Source organism: Camelus dromedarius, chromosome 10 (assembly GCF_036321535.1).
Source record: "Camelus dromedarius isolate mCamDro1 chromosome 10, mCamDro1.pat, whole genome shotgun sequence".
Taxonomy (NCBI): Eukaryota; Metazoa; Chordata; class Mammalia; order Artiodactyla; family Camelidae; genus Camelus; species Camelus dromedarius.
This window is the reverse complement of record NC_087445.1, coordinates 41,184,886-41,205,417: the sequence shown is the minus strand read 5'-3', so window position 1 is coordinate 41,205,417 and position 20,532 is coordinate 41,184,886. Positions and strand designations below refer to the sequence as shown.

At 38.4% G+C, this 20,532-nt stretch overlaps 1 long non-coding RNA gene across 1 annotated transcript; it reads left to right on the top strand.

The window, feature by feature from the left end:
- Positions 1-67: 67 nt before the first annotated feature.
- Positions 68-12,877, top strand: LOC135322268 (uncharacterized). Its single transcript, XR_010382690.1, has 3 exons — positions 68-201; positions 9,552-9,845; positions 10,594-12,877. It is a non-coding gene; the product is annotated as an uncharacterized LOC135322268 (long non-coding RNA).
- Positions 12,878-20,532: the final 7,655 nt, after the last annotated feature.

Here is a 20,532-nt window from a genome sequence, read left to right as displayed (position 1 = left end):
CCTCTAGGCCCCGCCCAGCGCATCCCCGTCGCGCCCACCTCCGCCGGTGCGCGGCGGCCGCCGGGCTCCTGGCCGAGGTCAGCGCGCCCTCTGCGTTTCTCCGTGGTCTGGACGGAGGGCCGGCTTCCGCGTACTTCCTCTGCTTCCTCAGGTTTGCCCGGGTTCTTAGCTGAAAGAACCGCGTTAAGGACTGGGCACTGGGTGAGTGAAGTCTTCTTCAAAATTTTATCCCCTCTTCCTCGGAGGCAGGAAACGCGACAAGGGCTGTCTTTTCTGATTTTAAAAATAAAAATACGTTTTATAACGAAAAAGAAAAAAAATTAATGCCAAGGCCTTTTGTATCATGTTAAAGTTTAGAGGTGACCATGTAGGATTCTTTTTCCTGATGAGCCTGGCTTACTAAGTTTAGTATTTTTAAAAACTCATTACAGTCGTGTGTATTTTCACATGAAAACTGAGATTAAATTAAATTGTGGAACCATCCACAGTGCTGTACAAAATAGGAAACACCTCTCTCCCGCCCTTGTAACACATAGCATTGTGCCAATTAAAGTTGGCGCAGTCTCCTTTAGAGCAAGGGGAATATTGTGTATGTATTTTCTTCCCTTGGATTTTTAACTCTTGGAGAGCAGAACGAGTTCTTATCTTCGTATCATTTATTCACTTAACACACATATATAGAAGTAAATGAAGGAACTAACTCTGTACGGTTAGTTCTCTGCCCACGGGATCTTGCTGGGGCTGTCGGGTAAAGCTGAGACCCTGTGAGTGGGTGGGTTTCCCTGTAACAGGAGGCTTGCCTGGCTCCCGCCTTCTAACAAGAAGACACGTGAACAGGGAGAGCAGAGCTGGGAACCACTGAATCTCTGAGGCTCACCCTCTTGGGCTTTGGACCTGATGGGGTTAGATGTCCTCGGGAAGGGGGTGGCTGCTAGACAGTCTACGCAGAGCACAGGATGACAGGGCCCAGTAAGTGGAGAGTGAATTAGCCACACCGTAGAGCACAGGAGTTTCATATTAACCCACCTGTCTCTTGTGAAGACCTGGCCCATTCTCTTCTAGACTTTGGAGTATTCTGGGTGGACTGCTCTGTCCTCTTCCCCACCGCTGTGCCAGGGTGTTACTGAGTGAAGCAGCACCGTGCAGGCCAGCTGGACTGACAACAGCATAGTCACTACAATCACTAATGAACTATTCCTGGAGGACAGTAAATCTTGCCTCTTCCCAGAGGAGATGTCCCCCTCCAATGACAATCTTGGAACATCTTGCTTTAATTTTATTTAGGAATCTTCTAATAATGCATTATGTACAAGACCTAGAACAAGGGGAGCTCCTTGTTCACAAACCCCTTTTAAACTGGTTTATGTTTTTCTCATGGAAAAAAGCATGGACCCCAGATATCTTCTGCAAATATACATGGAATTTACATTTTGGTCAGAAATAGAAAAGAAGTAATTGTGATTTGTTTTTTCCATCTACTGCTTATCTAGATGACCTTTTTCTTACTAAGGGACAAAATGGTATTTTTAAATTCCTTAAGTAAAGCCATTGTGAAGGCAATTATGCTAAAACCCTAATACTGCCTTATGAAATTAAATTCATAAGTTTTATTAATTCAGTATTTGAAACTAAGCCTGTCGGTTCTTTCCACTAGAATAAACATGTCTCCTCCATCCTCACTTAACTAATTTTTTCTTATTCTGCTTACGTCAAGGCTATTTCAAGTTTTTTTAATTGTCAAAACTTAGTATTTCTATTTAGGGGAGCAGAATTTGCCACCTCATTATGCCTCTTTGACATAAAAACTGTTTTAAACTGGTTATTTTTAAGAAATTGCAGATGAGATGCTCTGACAAATAACCATTTTGTAAAGATATTTACATATAAGGGAAATCACCCTTGCTGTTCCAGGAAGAGGGATGGCCAAATCTCTAGAAACTCTTATCAATGCATAACAACCATCCTCTTGTTTAGTGTGCTTTTTCCGGATATCTGCCCAAACTGACTGACCCCCACCCCATCTCCACATCTTCTTTTCTTCCTTAGTTGAAAATGGTATTTAAGGTGAGCACTTGTACCAATTAGGGAAATAACTGGGCCTTTCCCATGTGTATGTGTTAATAAACTTTTGTTTGTTTTCCTCCTGTTAATCTGTCTTGTGTCAATTAAATTATTAAGATAACCAAAAAACCTAGAAGGGGAGAAGGAAAAATTTTCCTCCCCTATGCTTATTAAGAATACTCTTTCATTTCTAAAAGGGTGATCAAATTTGCTTACCCTTCAGTTGTCTACTCATATCATTAAACATTTATATCTTTAAAAAAAGAGACAGAAAATGTGCAGATCTTACAACCCAGCAATTCTACTCTTTGGCATAAACTCAAGAATTGTATTGTCTAATGTGGTAGCCACTAGCCACATGTGTCCACTGAGCCCATGTAATGTGTCTAGACTAATTAAATATGTGGCAAGCCTAAAATACACAGTAAATTTTGAAGACTTAGTATGAAAAAAATTTAATATCTCATTTAAATTTATGTTAAAATATTATATGTTGAAGTGATAATACTTGGATCTGTTGTTTTAAATATTATTTTAAAAAATTTAATTAAAAAAATGAAAGGATTAATAACATTTGTTACTAGTGTTACCGAGCTGAGCTCAGGTCCTCTCACTCACCTCGCAGCAAAGCCAATCTACTGACACTAGGTTGTGGTGAAGTACAGCATTTATTTGCAGGGTCCCAAGCAAGGAGAACAGGCAGCTTGTACTCAAAAGATTTGAACTCCCTGAGGGCTTTCAGGGAAGGGTTTATTTGTTTTGTTTGTTTGGAGGTAGGAGGGATAATTAGATTTATTTATGTAGTAGAGGTACCAGGGATTGAACCCAGGACCTCATGCATACTAGGCATGCCCTGTACAACTGAGCTATACCCTCCCCCATTGAAAGGTTTTTAAAGGCAACATTTGAGGTGTAGGTGGCAGCTTGCGAACTGCCTTCTGATTCGTTGGTGGTGTTGTTTCAGGATAAGTCTTAATCTTCAACCTTCTGGTTTCAACCAGTCTGGGGTCTGCATGCTTGTGCTCAGCCTGTAGGCACCATCCTCCACCTGGGTAGGGGTCTTAGTTTCTGCAGAACAACTCAGATTGTTATGTATAGCTCTTGAGGAGGAACTAGGACTCTATTTATTGCTGAACTGTTGTTTCTTGAAAACCACGTTTCCTGTTTCTACTTTCCCTCACTTTCCTAACTGGTAACTGTGTCCTCATTTCCTCTTCTTACAAGGACACTAGCATGTTGGATTAGGCCCCATCCTAATGACCTCATTTAACTTAATTACTATTAAGAGTCTGTGTCTCCAAATACAGTCCCATTCTGAGGCACTAGGGGTTAGGACCTCAACACGTGGGTTTTAGAGGAACGCAATTCAGCCCATAACAGTAGGTGAGACTCTACTTGGAGAAACAACACCAGAAAGGAACAACTTTGTAGGCAAGGTATGCAGAATGTATTTTTTTAAGAAAGGGAGAGTAATTTTATCCTAAGGGTTAATGACTGGTTGTTTCAGGATGAGAAAGAGAAAAGTAGAAAAAACCAGAAGGGATGCAGAAAGTTGTAAATGGTTCTCAGAGAGGGACTTTTGTTTGTCATTGTCAAGCTGGCTAAGGTTTGATGGCTTCATTTATAAGAATTGTTTTTAAGCTTTAGTATCAAATATTATACTGATGCAAAACCAGAACTTGGTGTTCTCACTGTTAAAATGACAAAATTTTCTTATGGTCTGTTCTTAATAAGAGGTTGTAAAACAGTATTAGTACTGAGTAATATGCCTAGAAGGCATTTGTATTTTATCATGATAACTTCCTGTGCCTTGTGTTGACTTTATCATGTTCTCTTCATTGTTTAAGAGAAAAACAAAGTTCTCTCACTTTTGAAAGAGCTATGATTCTTTACAAACATGTTACCTCCTATGTTTACTCTTAAAATCTTCTATTACCACTGTAGGCATATAGGGTAGGGGTTCCCTGGAGGAAGAGAACCAGACATAGCTTTCTTAACATAAGAGAAGCCATCTTAGGCCTAAGCCGTTTTGTGACCTAGCCTGGCCACATTGATTGCCCTTGCAGAAGAATAGGTCTCAGAACTAACAGCTGTTAGCAGGCCAGGGAGATAACCATATCGAAGACAACGTATCAGTTGTAAAGACTCCCAGTTCCTTTTTGAAGGTGAAGATTAGCATTGTTGAGCTGTGTGCAAGATCCAAACCCTGTAGAGCACTCAGTCACCAGACAAACTGGAACCAAAGGAATGATGACACTGAGCTTTGCTGACCCTTGTAGACTTCAGTCTGCTGAAGCCTGGATGCTGTCAATCTTTGCCCCAATTCTGAGCAGAATTCTCCTCTGTTCAAGCCCCTCATGAATATGCATACATCCTTAGCTTGAAACTTCCCCAGTTTTACTGTTCTGGGAGACACTGCTTTGGGTAATATCCCCAGTGTTCTCCTTACTTGCTACAAGTAATAAGTCCTTCCTCCTTCTGTTCTTTGGCTTGCCAAGAGGCAAGCCCAGTTCTCAGGCAATACTACTTTGATTTTGGATTGACTTCATTTTTGTATGCCACATAAACAAATTTTCTTGCTACTTGCATTATTTTTCTAATGGAGTCTCATCAGATCTTTCACTTGTGAAAATTATCAGTAATAAGTTAACCCTGGTCATTCTAAGTGTTTCATCATCTGCAGATAATTTTTTTGTTTTACTCTGATGCTTACCTGAAAGTACTTGCAAATCAGCTGCAGGCCAGTGTTTTGTCTTCAACAAAGAAGGACTATCCCAGAGACTCATGGAAAACCACTCTGCCAACCAAGTACTCTTAGGCACAGATGACTGATGGTATCACTCAAATAACTTTGAAGTGAGTAGAGATTCCAGAACTCTAGAGAGAATCAGATGTGTTCATGAGATTGCAAAGCAACATTAATCAGAGCATGAGTTACTTAGGACTGAGTGAAGATCTGATGAAAGATGATTTTGAGTTTTGTTTGGAATATTACTGATTCTGTAATGTTCTATTTTTTTGTAGATGTACAGAACCCCTTTCTGTTTTCCCTTAAGCCATCTGTAATTGATAGCAATTTAGTAGACTGTGCTTTTATAAACAGAAATGAAATTTATCTTTCCTCTCCCTGCTTTCTCCTTTAGAATTAAGAATCTCTTGCTGAACATTCTTATTTTCATGACTGTATAATTATTTGCATAGGTTCGGGAAGACTCTCTCTCCTCTTTGTTAACAGGATATAATAAAACCAAGGCTTTGGTGGAATGTCATGTTTGAGAATGATGCTCTTTTACTAGATACTTTTAAGAAGCTAATGTTGACTTTATTATGGAGCCAATGCTTACAAAGCCCTCTTAGGAAAACAGACCTTGTACCTGGCTTACAGGGCTCCAGACCTACAAGTGAATAAGAAAGGTCACTTTCTGACAGGCCTAGGAACCTTAGAATAATTTGGGGACAGAGAGAAGAGAGAGATTTACCCAAATTCATAGGTACTGCAGATGAAATGTGACAAGAAGTTCATGGTTTGGCTTCCTAGTCTTAAGAGATTTGTGTAAGTCCAACCAGAGATACCCTATGGAAAAATTACAGTAAAGCAAACTTTAAAAGGGCTGTGTGCTAAATTAGCATTTTTGCTGCACCTTTGTAAATTATCAGGCCAACCTTAACGAGGCCAGTGTTATTTTGTGATTGAGTATAATTCGTCTTTAAGGTTGTCTTTGATCAAAAGGGGCATGAATGTAAAGAGAAATTTTGTGTTTCATAGAAAACTATAATAAATCCTCTGGGTGATCAGATTCTGGTTCTATTCATTGTTGTTGAGCTATTGTGCACATCTTTGTAAACTGCAGGTCACTGATGGATGTGCAGACTCACTTGTCAGGTGGAGATTTAATTGGTTTCTTCATCACTATGGAAAAACCGGTTTCAATGCCTACCTACAACTTGTACTAGATCTTGTCACCTTGCACAAATTCGTCAACCCCTTACAAGTTTTCGATTCTTCCGGTTTCCTGCAACATCTGGCTATAACTTCCAAACTGATGTTTCCATTTTCCTCCCTCCCTCTTGTTGAAGAACTAAAACCTCTCTGCACAGATGGTTACCAGGACTCCAGGTTGTAGCTGGACTTTTCCTCTAGGATCTGAGGAGACACTGGGAGCCAAAGCCCAACAACTTGATAAATACCTGTAGGACTCATCACCCCCACACACCGTGCAAACATGTCCTGAATTCTACCCATGTTTTATACAGATTTTTTTTTCAAGGCATACTACATTAAACCCTGAAGTTCTAGAACATAGAAATCTTTGGATTTCCATCTTAGTTGGAAATCTCCCTGATAGAAAGAAGCAAGTTTATTTGGATGGGTAGATCATTTCCTTGATATTCAGACTGAAATCAGTTCTTTGGGGAAATTGGAAACAACTGTCTTTGTCTTGCAAATCTCTACAAAACCAGAAATGTGGCTCTAAAAGCAACTCAAATCCTGCTTACCTTTACCAATCCCCAAGTCTCCCCTATTCATCTCTAAATGCTTTTAGATGTTATGAAAGATTTGGACATTGGAAACAGAATTGTCTTTCATGTAAAAAAAGGAATTTTTCAAATTTTAAATTACTCTAGACCTCTGATAGCAGGAGCAAATATGCCCCTAAAACTCCGTCTTGGAGAAAACTTGGATGATTTCTCTATCCCTTTGTGATGTAGATTTTCTGCCCCCATCTTCTCTGGGACCTAGAAGCCATCCTTCAAAATGCAAGCTTTGGGGAAATGTTTTTTATCAGAAGGGAAAAAAAGAAGAGGTATTTGGAAATTAAGCTAATGGAAAATCTTGAATGTCCTCTTCACAAGTATTGGTAAAAGGCTTTAGCTATCTGAGCAGGTGAACTTAGCTTGTTCCAACTGCCAAAACAAAAGGTGGATCCACCTGCTCTTCTGTAAACTAGTGAGTTTTATATTGATGTGCCTGACTCGTGGCTAAACTTTTAAGGCAATAGCTATGAGGTCTCCATTTGCATCTGTATATATGTTTATGCGTGTCTATATGTGTATATTGTAGATGTGTGATATTTTTCTACCTCCATATGGTATTGCCAAAATTAATTTTTAAAAGAGCTCTGTTTAGTTAGGTTGAAGGGAAGCACTTGTAAGGACTGAGTATTCTAAACTTCTCAAAAATATAATAGACCCTAACTCAAATGCTTTTCAGGGTCTTGTGATCTGGGAAATTATCCAGTATTAAAGCTAGTTTAAGTTTGTTGGTTTAATTAAAATAGGCATATCTTCAGAGTTATCAGCATTTAATATCATACACACAAACAACTTTTATTCTACCTGAGATGATTAGTCAAATAAGATCATGTTATCTCTGTTGAAAAATGTATCAGTGAGAAAATTAGCTGACTAATTAATAAACTAGCCAATCATGGCTGACTTTGTCTAAAATCTCATGAAGTTTTTGTGAGTCATCTAAACATAATTGTTGGGACCTAATGATTTAGATAGTTGTAAACTAGATAAGAGTTTTTAGGTGCAATAATTATATTTCATTATGTATATATATACATAATAAAGATATATATTTTAGTATGTATCTATGTATATGCTAAAAAATGGCTCCCAAGTACGTTTTGGATAAGTTGAAATTTTAGAGTTTGCTAAGTTGAAAGATAGAAATCTACTGAATATATAGTTCATTTCCAAGTAAGATAAAATAGTGAAGCATTAACTACTGAACATTGGCTTTTCTACTTTTGGCTTCCTACAGAAAAACTAAATTTGGGTTTCTTAGTAAACATGTTTTGTGCCATATTGAAAGATTATACTGTTAAAAAGGACACATGTTTCTAGAAATTATGAAATGTATTTTTTGCCAATCTAAAGAATGCAGAATGTAAGCATATAGTTCACAATTCCTTACTTCTTACTTTTCAAGAGAAATTAATTTTCCAAAGGTTAAAAATTCTAATTAATATATATGATTAAAACTACTAGTATTATTCAGGGAAACAACTCTGTATATAAGGAAAGTTAGATGTGTTTTTGGATAAAAAAAGGGTATAAGATATGAAGACACATTTTTGTTAAGGAAAAATAAAGTAAATTTGTTCTAAAGAAAAACTGGTTACTTCAAAATTACAGAGAAGAAAAAGGACAAACTAGAGAGAGAGAGAATATCTTACCTTGTGTGGTCAAGTTGGCTTAAAGTGGATGAATTTATTATAAGGGTTATAAAATTAAGCTTTAAAATCAGTAGTGTACTTATGTAAAACTAAAATTTCATTATCTTTAATCTATTAGAAGGACAAAGTATTTTTGACAGTTGGTCTTCTGTTAAGAGATTATGAAAGGCTTTTCTTTACCTTTAAGCAATCTGCCTAGAAAGCACAAATTCTAAATAATTTTCTGTGCTTTGTGTTGTTTTAATCAGGTCTTTGATTATTTAGGAAAACTAAGTCTTCTCAATATTAAGAGCTAAGTTTTGCTGAGAACTATGTAATTTTCTGTATTTGCCTTTGAAAGTTTATTGTCATTATGGTCAAATAGATAATTATGTATTGTTTCATAATGATCTATTAATCTATTTGGTCAAATGTCCAAACCTTTTTTTTTTTTTTAACAAATATCCCAAAAGTAAATTCTAAATGAAACTTTTTGGACCTTGAACTAAGTTTGGGATTTTTTAGAGGGCCCCTGGAACATCTCAAAAGATTTGTTCTCTCTCTTTACAAAAGGAGATTAGGCTTATTTGCTGTCTTAAATTATGTGAGAAACATTGTCAAATAAGTGATGATAAACCTTCTTAGATTAATTTGTGTGGGTATATGTTATTAATATGTGTTCTTGAAATTGTATATAATCTGATATGTCCAGGTATGTTTTCACTTACAATTCTTACTATCCTGAAGTGTTGTTTGTCACTGAAATAAGCAAATTTCCTTGTTGATTGCATTAGAATGATCAGATCTTTAACCATGGCCATTTTAAAGTCTTTTGTCATTTACAGTTACTGTTTTATTCTGATGCTTTTGGCAAAAGTGTTTCTGTAAAAATGCTTCATCTTCAAGGAAAGTTATGGAAAGGACTCTGACAAACACATGTTTTTGATAACTTTGAGATCATAAAACTGAACTGGGTAAGAATTTCCAGAACTAATGGAAAAACCATATTCAAGCAGAACAAGAATTAGTAATATGGGAATGAGTGAACTGATGAGGATGATTATAATTTTTATGAATTTTGGTTTGAAACATTGCTGATTTTCTAAAATGTTTTATTTTTCCAGATTTAAGGAAACCTTTTTCGCTTTTCTCTTCAGCTACCAACAATTTGGTAAAACAGACCTTTGTGAACAAAGATGAAACATTTTATCTTTTTCTCCCTACCTAATACCTCCAGAATTTAGAAACTCTCAGTGAGTGTTCTTATTTTCATGGCAATATAGTTATTTGCGTAAGTTCACTAAGAATCTGTTTTCTTTGTAACAGGACACAGTTGGAAACATCGGTTATATTATCAAAGCTTTGCCTGGAATATCAGATTTGAGAATGTGCATAGAATCAAACATGTCAGAAAGTTTTAGGGAACTAATGATGACATTATGAAGTCAAAAGCCCCTTGGAAGAACAGCCTGGTCTTTTGCTTACAGGGATTCTGACAGCCTAACCAGGTGAGTAAGGAAAATCACTTCTCAGTAAGGCAGGAACTTCAAAGACATTTTGGAGACCTCCAGAAGAGAGGAATTCACCCAAATCCATGGGCATTGCCTGCAAAGACTGATGGTAAGTCCTTAGCACGGCTTCCTATTCTTAAGAGGCTTTTAAAAGTCCAATCTGATATTCCTTATGAAAAGTTACAACAAAGTAGATTTTAAAAAGCCTATATAGTCAATTACTACTATTACTGCATTTATGTAAATAATCAGACCAAGTTTACTGTGACTAGACTTATTTTATAAACAAATTAGTCTTAATTTGGCTATCTTTGGTAGAAATAAAGGTTTCTTTAGAGGGAAAAATTATGTTTCAGTTGCACATCTTTAACGATATTAGATTCTATCTCTGTTGATTTTCTTTCAGGGTTTTTGTTATTTACCTATAAATTATACTGGATCCTGAAATCTTTTAATTTTCTCAAATATATGGTTATAAACCTCCAAACTAATGTTTCCAATTTTCTCCCACCCTTTTGATTTGGAATCACTAAGAATGAAAACTGCCCTTTTCCCTGAAACTGTGCAAACTGAATGTGAACGACATATACTTCAGTGAGGTCACTGCAGTAGCTCATGTTTAGACAACGTGTGTACCTGTTAGCCAAGTGGATTTATCTAAACACCCAATGACATCATCAGAGACATTCAAACAGCAAAAGATGCTTTGACCTTGACATCTAAAAATCTTCTCCAGCAATCTCAACTGGCTGCCCTCAGGACTCAGACACTGAGTTTATAATTTGCTCCAACCGTTAACCTTGTTTTCCTTTTGCTTCCATAGAAATGTCTTTTCTTAAAATAACTGATTTATGCAGGATAGGCCTAACTTTGGGAGCCCACCTGCTCACCCACCTCCTAAAATGAGACACAACTGTTTTACTGAACGGACTTATTCTCAAGACAGACTGATTCAGTAAGGTATGGAGCAGTCTATCGATCTGAGCTTCTGAACTGTGAAACTTCTTTACAGTCTCGAAGATAGGACTGAAAGAAAAGAAAATATACCACCCCCAAATATGCCTCTTTGTCATATGGATTATTTTAAGCTGTTTGTTTGTAAGAAACAGTTGTTTCTAAAGTTTCTAGAGTTTTCGTCCTCCCCCTCTTCCTGGTACAGTAAAGAAGGCACCCTGACAACTGGGGATTTCCCTTAGAATTGTGAATATCTCTTACAAGAGGGTAACCTCTACTCTGTTTTCAGAGCTTCACCTGTGTCTGCTGTTTCTCAAAAATAACAAGCCCAAGATAATCTTATGCCAAAGGGGCATATTTGAGGGTGGCATATTCTGCTCATTTTCATGTAGAAACTATACCTCAAAAAAGCTGATCTTTTTTAAACATGTGTTTCAGGAAACCAGAAGGTGTAGTCAGAAAGGAAAGTGCATCATTTGTTGGGCAGGATCTGGACACACTGAGTGTGCAAGGAGGATGAGTTCTCAAGGAGAGAGGCTCTCTAGGCTCCTGGAAATGTGCCTGGACTTCAGGGTTTCCTATCTCGAAGCCACCTGGAAAGGGATGACACTGAATGCACTCTTTTGAGAATGAGGGTACCGGGGAGAAGCTGTGAGGAACTGTTACAATTGTGAGGCACTGGCATAACAAAGAAGGGGGAAGGGTGGGAGACAGTGGAGAGGAAACAAATTAACACTGTGCCCTGGATACCAGGGAGAGTGGGCCAACATGTTAAAGGAGACAGAAGAGTCACAGACTTGTTTCAAGTTGAGCACTAGAATTCTCCTTCTCAGTGAACAAGACCATTCCAGATATAAAATCGTTTATTTAATTCTGACTTGAAATGTGGCTGAGGTGCCCTCTGGTGGTAGTATCCAAAACCAAATGTATACATATCAAATTGTTGAGAAATAGATGGCATCAGCTCTAGTTTTTATGAGCATTGACTGTTAGGAGTAAATCTAATTAACTTGGAAAAATCCACTACACTTAGCTAGCATTTTCTAAAATAAAGGGCTTGACAGACTTCCATTTCCTGTCAAGAGAGAGTAACAGGGATCAGATTTACCCTCTGTTAAAAACAAGACAATAGGCCCCAAGTGGAGTCACTTATACTAAGCTCAAACCAAGCCTTAATTACAACTTTGGCTTTCACAGAAATAGAATCCTAAGCCAGTCATACAGGCATTGCCTGATGAGCATTAGTTAAGTAAACTGCCTGATCCAGCCTTGCCATCCCCCTCAGGGAAGGAAACCTTACAATGACCAGTCTGCTTTTTTGCCTATATAACTTCCATGTCCCTGCTCCCTTCTGCCTATAAAAGTCTTTCACTTTGTACAGCTCCTTGGAGCTCTTTTCTTATCTGCTAGATTAGAATCATATTCATGGATCATTGAATAAAACCAATAAAAAATTTTTAAAACTTACTTAGCTGAATTTTATATTTTAACAGTTCCCACTGGAAACGAATTTAAAAAATCATACAAAAAATATGGAAATTATGTTTGACATAATGATTTTCAGAAATTGGACATCAGGCAGCACAGGGCAGAGATCCCTCAAAACAGAAAACAAATCAGGTGAGGCCTCTGATTGTCCTGGAGAACGTTTCCAGGCTGCAGCTTAGGGACAAATAACTCAGTCAGAGCTCTGCAGCCCTTGTGAGTACAGAAACAGAGCCAGGAGTCCAGGAAGGGCAAAATAGCTAGACTCTACAGGGACAAATACTAGAAAGGAGAAAACAACATGGGGGGGGAGCTCCAAAGATCTGTAGAGGGTCCTGTTCAGTCTTCAGCTGAGATTGCATGTTTATGAGGAAACTGCCCAACACCAGGAAAGAACCGCCTGGGAGGAGCAGAGGGAACAATCCCTAGAACTCACAAAGAACAATTCTCACCAGCCAGGGGGGAAATCCTTGTAATCCACGAGACACCAGATAAAGCACACTGTAGTGGGGGCAAAACTATCCCTAGAGTAAAAGTTGCTCTAGTCCTGACTAGAAAAGCTCAAAAGAAAGCTTCAAAGGTATCAAACTATTTCCAAGTAACTTGTCTGTGTCCCAGAAAAATGTCAAGAATATTTAATAGGAACAAAAATACAGTCAGCCCCCAACAAGGCAGCATTCACAATGTCTGGCATCCAACCAAAATTTTCTAGGCATGCAAAGAGGAAAACATAACCCATAGATGGGATTGCTGGATCATATGGTAAGTCTGTTTTTAGTCTTGAGGAATCTCCATACTGTTTTCTGTAACAAACCTTAATGCAAAAAGATACATGCACCCCAATGTTCATAGCAGCACTATTTACAATAGCCAAGACATAGAGACAACCTAAATGTCCATCAACAGATGACTGAATAAAGAAGATGTGAGTGGTATACAATGGAATACTACTCAGCCATAAAAAAGAATAAAATAATGCCATTTCTAGTAACATAGATGGACCTGGAGATTGTCATTCTAAGTGAAGTAAGCCAGAAAGAGAAAGAAAAGTACCATATGGTATCACTTATATGTGGAATCTAAAAAGAAAAAGAAGACAAATGAACTTATTTATAAAACAGAAACAGGCTCACAGACATAGAAAACAAACTTATGTTTACCAAGGGGTGAAGAGAGTGTAAAGGGATAAATTGGGAGTTTGAGATTTGCGTGTACTAACTAATACATATAAAATAAATAATCAACAAGTTTATACCGTATAACACAGGGAACTATATTCAATATCTTATAATAACTTACATTGAAAAAGAATTTGAAAATGAGTATATGTGTGTTCATGTATGACTGAAGCATTGTGCTGTACACCAGAAATTGACACAACATTGTAAACTGACTATACTTCAATAAAAATATGTGTATTAAAAAACCCATAGTAAAGAGGAGACAAAATCAATCAATAGAAATAGATCTTTTTAAATGGTGATTTGAGAACATTAAAACAGTTATTATAACTGTATTCCACATGTTCAAGAAGGTAGATGAAAGGTTGAGCATATTAGGCAGGAATATAAATTGGGTTTGTAGAGATTAAAAATACAATCTCTGAGACTGAAAAAAAATATGCTAACTGGAATTAACAGCAGAGCAGAGGAGGAAGAAGAAAAGATTAGTGTACTTGACAAAACTGCAACAGAAACTGTAACAAAAATAAAAAATTTATCACATAGAGAAAAATGACTGAAAAATATTAATAAAACAACAGTTACCTGTGGGACCACTAAGAAAAGCGGCATAATGTATGAATAATTGACATCTTTACTATTCTTTCTAATAACAGTTCTATTTCCAAACTTTTTTTTCTACTGTGTCCACATTAACCATTATTTAAAAAAAATTGTCATCCCTAAAACTTCCACCTGCAAAGTATTAAAACTACTCCTGAAGATTTGCAAACTACTCTTGAACTCAATGAAGAATTCATATAACTCCATCTTTCTGTCAAATCCAATGGCTTTTTATAACTTCTCAGCAACATATAACACTGCTTGCTACCTAATCCTTGAATCCTAATCCTTGTTTGCTATCCTCATTGTTTTCTTTTTAATTTAATTTTTTTGGGGGGGTAAACAAAGTTTATTCTAGGAAGAGCAACTCATTAAGAGATAAAACTTTTAAAATTTATATATATGTACTGTTTTTTTGTTTCTAAGAACAGTTTAGAGCTTTAGCTTTTTAAACTTACATAGTTAATCAAAGGAATAAAGCCAACCACAAAATAAGAATCAACAGAATTCAGTAATCCAATCATAAAAGACAGTCAAATGTGCTTATACATATTTTAAAAAATCAATCATCTGAGTTATAAATACTAAGTAGTTCATTTGTGTCCTTTTTTTTTTTCGACTCCACATATAAGTGATGTCATATGGCATTTTTCTTTCTCTTTCTGGCCCACTTCACTTAGAATAACAATCTCCAGGTCCATCCATGTTGCTGCAAATGGCATTCATTTATTCTTTTTTATGGCTGAGTAGTATTCCTGTGTGTGTGTGTGTGTGTGTGTGTGTGTGTGTGTATCACATGTTCTTTATCTAGTCATCTGTTAATGGACATTTGGGTTGTTTCCATGTCTTGGCTATTGTAAATAGTGCTGCTGTGAACGTTGGAGTGCATGTGTCTTCTTCTTTATTTATTTTTAATGGAGGTGCTGGGGATTGAATCCAGGACCTCATGCATGCTAGGCATGCACTCTGTCACTAAGCTATTCCCTACCCTCATGTGTCTTTTTTAATTAGATTTTTCTCTAGATATATGCCCAGGAGTGGGATTGCTAGATCATATGGTAAATCTATTTTTAGTTTTTTAAGGAACCTGTCCTCCATAGTGGCTGCACCAATTTACATTCCTACCAACAGTGCAAGAGGGTTCCTTTTTCTCTACACCCTCTCCAGCATTTATCTTTTGTGGACTTTTTAATGATGGCCATTCTGACTGTTGTGTGGTGATTGTAGTTTTGATTTGCATCTCTCTAACAGTTAGTGATGTTGAGCATCCTTTCATGTGCTTGTTGGCCATATGGATATCTGCTTTGGAGAAATGTCTATTTAGGTCTTCTGCTCATTTTTTAATTGGGTTGCTTGTTTTTTTGATATTAAGGTGTATGAGCTGTTTGTATATTTTGGAAATTAGTCCCTTGTTGGTTGAATCATTTGCAAATATTTTCTCCCATTCTGTAGGTTGTCTTTTTGTTTTCTCAGTGGTATCCTTAGCTGTGCAAAACCTTTTAAGTTTAATTAGATCCCGTTTGTTTATTTTTGCTTTTATTTCCATTGCTCCAGGAGCTGGTTCAAAAATATATTGCTGTAATTTATGTCCAAGAGTGTTCTGCCTGTATTTTCCTCTAGGAGTTTCATAGTATCTGGTCTTACGTTTAAGTCTTTAATCCATTTTGAGGTTATTTTTTAATATGGTGTTAGAGAATGTTCTGCTTTCAGTGTTTTACAGGTAGCTGTCCAGTTTTCCAGCACCACTTGTTGAAGAGACTGTCTTTTCTCCATTGTATATTCTTGCCTCCTTTGTCGTAGGTTAATTGACTGTAAGTGCGTGAGTTTATTTCTGGACTTTCTGTCCTGTTCCACTGATCTACGTGTCTGTTTTTATCCTCATTCTTTGAAGGTTGATTAATACCTTGCTTTTTTCCACTCACCACATTTTGGAAATGTGTATGTAAAGCCTCTTTGCTTTTTTCAATGTCTGTCTGCAATGTCTTTGTTTTTTTTCAATACAGCCCAGGGGCTGTCCCATGATATTTAATAGATTCCTACTAGGTTGTTTGCAGTTTTTTGCTGTTACAAATAATGCTGCAGTGAACATCCTTATACACGTATGAAATACATGTGTAGAGTAAATTGCCAGAAATGGTATTGTTTGGTTAAAATGAGCATATAAAAAATTGGTAGATATTGGCCTCTGGTGGTTTCCTTCAAGGGTGAAGGTAATTGGCAAAAGATATCATCACACACAGAGAAAGGAAGTAAGTTCATGAAATCTGGGTAACAGGTATAAGAATTTAAACTCTGAGAAGACCACACGCAGCTGGAGATTTAGCAGCCCCATCTCTGCCATAGGGGTGGGCTTCCCTGGACACTGGTGCTGGGGTGGTGATCCCATCAGGTCTTTAGAACTTTTCTTTGCTGCACTCACAAGAGGGTTCTATCCCTCTCGGAACCTCTGAATGTTCTGGAGACCCCAGCCTTGTTCCTGAGCAGCGACGAGAACTGCAATTACTGCAGTTCATTCCTGAAGAGTGAACTGAAGGTCAGTTTTGCAGGGTATGTTTCCTAGATGGGTGATCCTCTTAGAAGGTCTGAGCCTTAGGCTTGGTGATGATATGCCTCCAGACAGAAAATGTACGAATTTCTACTCTCACCATCAACATATAAGTGCCTGCCTCTTTCCCCATGAATTCACTGACGGAGCAAAGTACCAGCATTTTTGCCTTTGCCAATTCTGAGAGGTTAAAAAAAGAAGTTTAACTTTTATGTTTCTTGAGTGTGAGATTGCACATCTTTTCATAGAATAACAATGAAAGACAAAAATGACTCTGATCGTTTGAGATTTGCAGATACTAACTACTATATAAAATAGATAAATAACAAGGTTCTTCTGTATGGCACAGGCAACTCTATTCAATATCTTGTAGTAACCTGTGATGAAGAAGAATATGGAAAGGAATATATGTGTATATGTGTTGACTGAAACATTATGTTGTACGTGAGAAATTGACACAACATTGAAAAAAACTGCAAAGATGATAATTGCTGCATTGTCCAGAGCAGCAGGAACCTGGGAACAAATTATGTCATTCAGTAGGGGAATGATGGAATAAATTATGATTTATCTGCACTATGAAATCATATGCAATCACTTAAAAGAATAAATTAGAGTTGGACTTTGTAAAAATAAAAATAAAAATGACTCTAATCCTAGCAAGGTCACCTGTTCTCCTTGGGCACATGGTCTCCACCCTGCTGTCATACTCAAGGACTTAACCCAGCAGTTTTCTCTTCTGCAACATTAATTTTTATTCTTTTTTACTATATCCTTTCAGCATACAAAAATGTTATTTCGTTCTTTAAAAACCCTTTTCTTGAACCCCTTCATCCTTTACCCACAGCCCTAATTCATTCTGTCCCTTCCTCTCTATTTTACAGCAAAGCATGGCAAACTTTTTCTGGGAAAGGGCAGAGAGCTAGTTACTATTTTAAGCACTTGGGCTATATGTCACAATTATCTGTCACAACTACTTATCTCTACCCCTGGAGGGTGACAGCAACCCCAAACCACTCACATACGAATGGGCGTGGTGTCGTTTGCCTTAGTGAACTGCCTTACCGAGAGCTGGCCTTCTCAGTGACCAGTTAGGAAGGCGCTGCAACTATTCTGTGCCTTTCCCTTTGCAGGCTCCTAGCTGGGATCTCCAGAACAGAGCAGAGGGTCCAGGGGGCATAAACCTCCCCTTGGGCTTGGCAAAGGGAGTTTCTGGAAGAACCCGATTGTTTGTGTTTGTTACACCCTCGCTAACCCAGAGCTTCCTCCTGTGCCTCAGGGGACACCACTCTTGTCAAATTCAGCTCCGTGTTACTAAATCCAGTAGGCGTTTATTCGAACTCATCTTACTTCATCTCAGCAGCTTTTCAAACAACTAATCACTCTTTGTCCTTGAAATCCTTTCTTCAGCTGGACACTGACTGCTCCCTGTTTTCCTTCTGTTGCCCCTTCTGAGCACGCTGGTCCCTCATCTCCCACGACTTTTAACACCGCAAAGACTCAAGACCCAGGCGTCAGATCTCATGTTTTCCCACTATAATTTAAATATTCTGTAACCACCCAGGATGTGGGTTCTGTGGCCTGACAGGGTCTTTGGTCTGAGATATTTGATACTTGTTCTGAGCCAGAGCCAGTGAAAAGGAGTATCTCCAGAATCACAGGGTATGAGTTGCTATGTAACAAGGTTAAACTATTTTGAGGTTGATTCTGACCACATGGGAACATTTCCTACAGCTCTTAGTCAGATTTTTCTTATTAAAACCAAAACCATATTATTAATTTTTAAAAATTCACAGTTTACTTGTTCAGATTTCAGATTTCTCAGACAAAAAAAAACCCTTAATTCAGAAATTAATGCATGATGGTTTTCATTCGAATTGCCTGCATCCCCCATTAAGAGTCTCCAAATTCTTTTTGGTTCCCAAGAAACTTCAAAAAATTATATAGCATTTACAAGTCTCAGGCCTTGATGAGAGCAGCGGCTGGGGGAAGGTCACGCCTTCTGTTACCACTTTAACGGTTCACCTGCAGCCTTCCTTGTGTGAGTCACATTCTCCCTTTGAGTACCAAGTTTCCCATCTGGAAAACAGAAAGTGATGAAAATAAAACTAATTTAGTTATGTGAAGTGCTTTGAACAAAATGGTCGGAAAGTCTTAGCGGATTGTATGATTTCGTACACAGTGTGGTCCAGCGCGCTCAGACTTGCTGCCCATCGGAATGACTTAGGGAGCTTTATAAAGTACTGGTGCCTGGGTCTGTACCAAGGATTCTGATTTCGCTGGTGTAGATTATGGCCTGGGTGTCAATAGCTGTAAAAGTTCCCCAGATGATTCTAATGTGCAGTGAAGTCTGAAACTAAGGAACACTGCGCCCAGGCTGCTATATACAGGCCTCTTTCAGATGTGCCGCGTCCTAGACAGAGTCCCACGATAATGCCCTACCAGTGCGGCCTTCATCCTGCCCGCTGGGCTTTGCTGCCTGTAACCAGGGGCAGGACCTGAGCCACTCTAAGAGGGACTCACCCAGGTTGGAACACCCATCTGAAAGGGACTCTGGAATCTGACTGGAATAAACTGGAAGCACGGTATCGGTTGTAACTCAGGTTTCCTCCGCCACAGTGGGGAAGTTTAGATTGACGTCAGTCCCGCTCAGCACAGCTTCGGTGCAGCCTAGCAGCCGGGGAGGCTTTTTTCACAAGGCAAAGTCTTCAGCCTTAATATGATTCCTCCAGTTTCCCTGAAGATGGTGTTAACTTGCAGGTGGTGATGGGATAAAGACTTTAGAAACTTCCGTGGGCACTAACTGAACTGCTTTTAGAAGGAAAGGTCAGAAAGAAGGTGTGGAGTCCGGAGCAGGAAGAGATAGGCTGCCTAAAAGCAGCCAAGCCAAGAAGAGAGGTTTGGGAGAAGAGATACCTTAAATGGGATGGATTAGGGTGGGGGATGCGGGTAATTAATTTTAAAAGCAAACCCTTGAGACCATGCGATCCAGATGGTCTCCTGGGCTCTCTGCTAACATCTTGAGTAAATGTTATATTCCTCACTAATGCGCTAATCCTAGAGCAAAGCGGGTGCTGTTTTCAAAGAGCTCAGGGAAGAAGAAAGAACATCAGAGTATGAGTCACAGTGTAGAGAAAGAGGCACTCGGCTTTTGCAAAAAATTGGTTTGCTCTCATCTCCACCAAGCACACGCAGACAAATATTTAAATTCCTTGAAGGAATAGCAGGTATTAGTCGGCTCAGGCACCCACAAGTCTCTGTTCTGCGCTGGGCAGGGAAATTAGAAGAAGCGTTCTGAGGGGGCTCACAGCACTGGTTCTCAAACTCAGGCATGCGTCAGAGTCACCAGGAGGGTGGTGTGAAACACAGATTGCCGACCCCACCCCTGGGGTTTCTGAGTTAGTAGGTGGGAACGTTTCTAACAAGTTCCCAAGTGATGCTGACTCTGCTGCTCTGGGGATCACCCTTTGAGAACTTCCAGTTCATCACGCTCTCATAGAAATGATTTCCTGGTTTAGTGTTTATTATGGTTTGTTCCTTGACATTTTAATGGGTTTTATGAGAGGAGTGTTACGGTGCAGTGGATTGGGGAAACACTGGATTGAAAGAAGTTAAAAGAGGTTTCTTCTGAGAAATTGAAGTAACTTACTGTCTACACACATACACACACACACACACACACACACACACACACACACAGCTGTCTACTTTTATTTGACTTTCCTATTCTAGGAAATTCTTACCCAGAAAGATGAAATGGCGAACAATTTTATTGTGTGTTTCAGGAACTTCCTAAACAAAAAGGAAAGTTGCTTTTAATCAGAATGCTTGCAATCTAGTGGACCCAGCATCCCCCCAAAAACCCCATCTCCAAAAATTCTGGTCAGACATGAAAGCTTTAAAGGGAAATAAAGGAATAATCTCAGTTAATCGTTGAGCTAGGTGGTCAGAATCACATCCGCCAGTGCCTGCAGGCTTGCCCTGATCAACTGCTTGAGCCTGCTCTTCTAGGACTCAGGGAGGCCCGG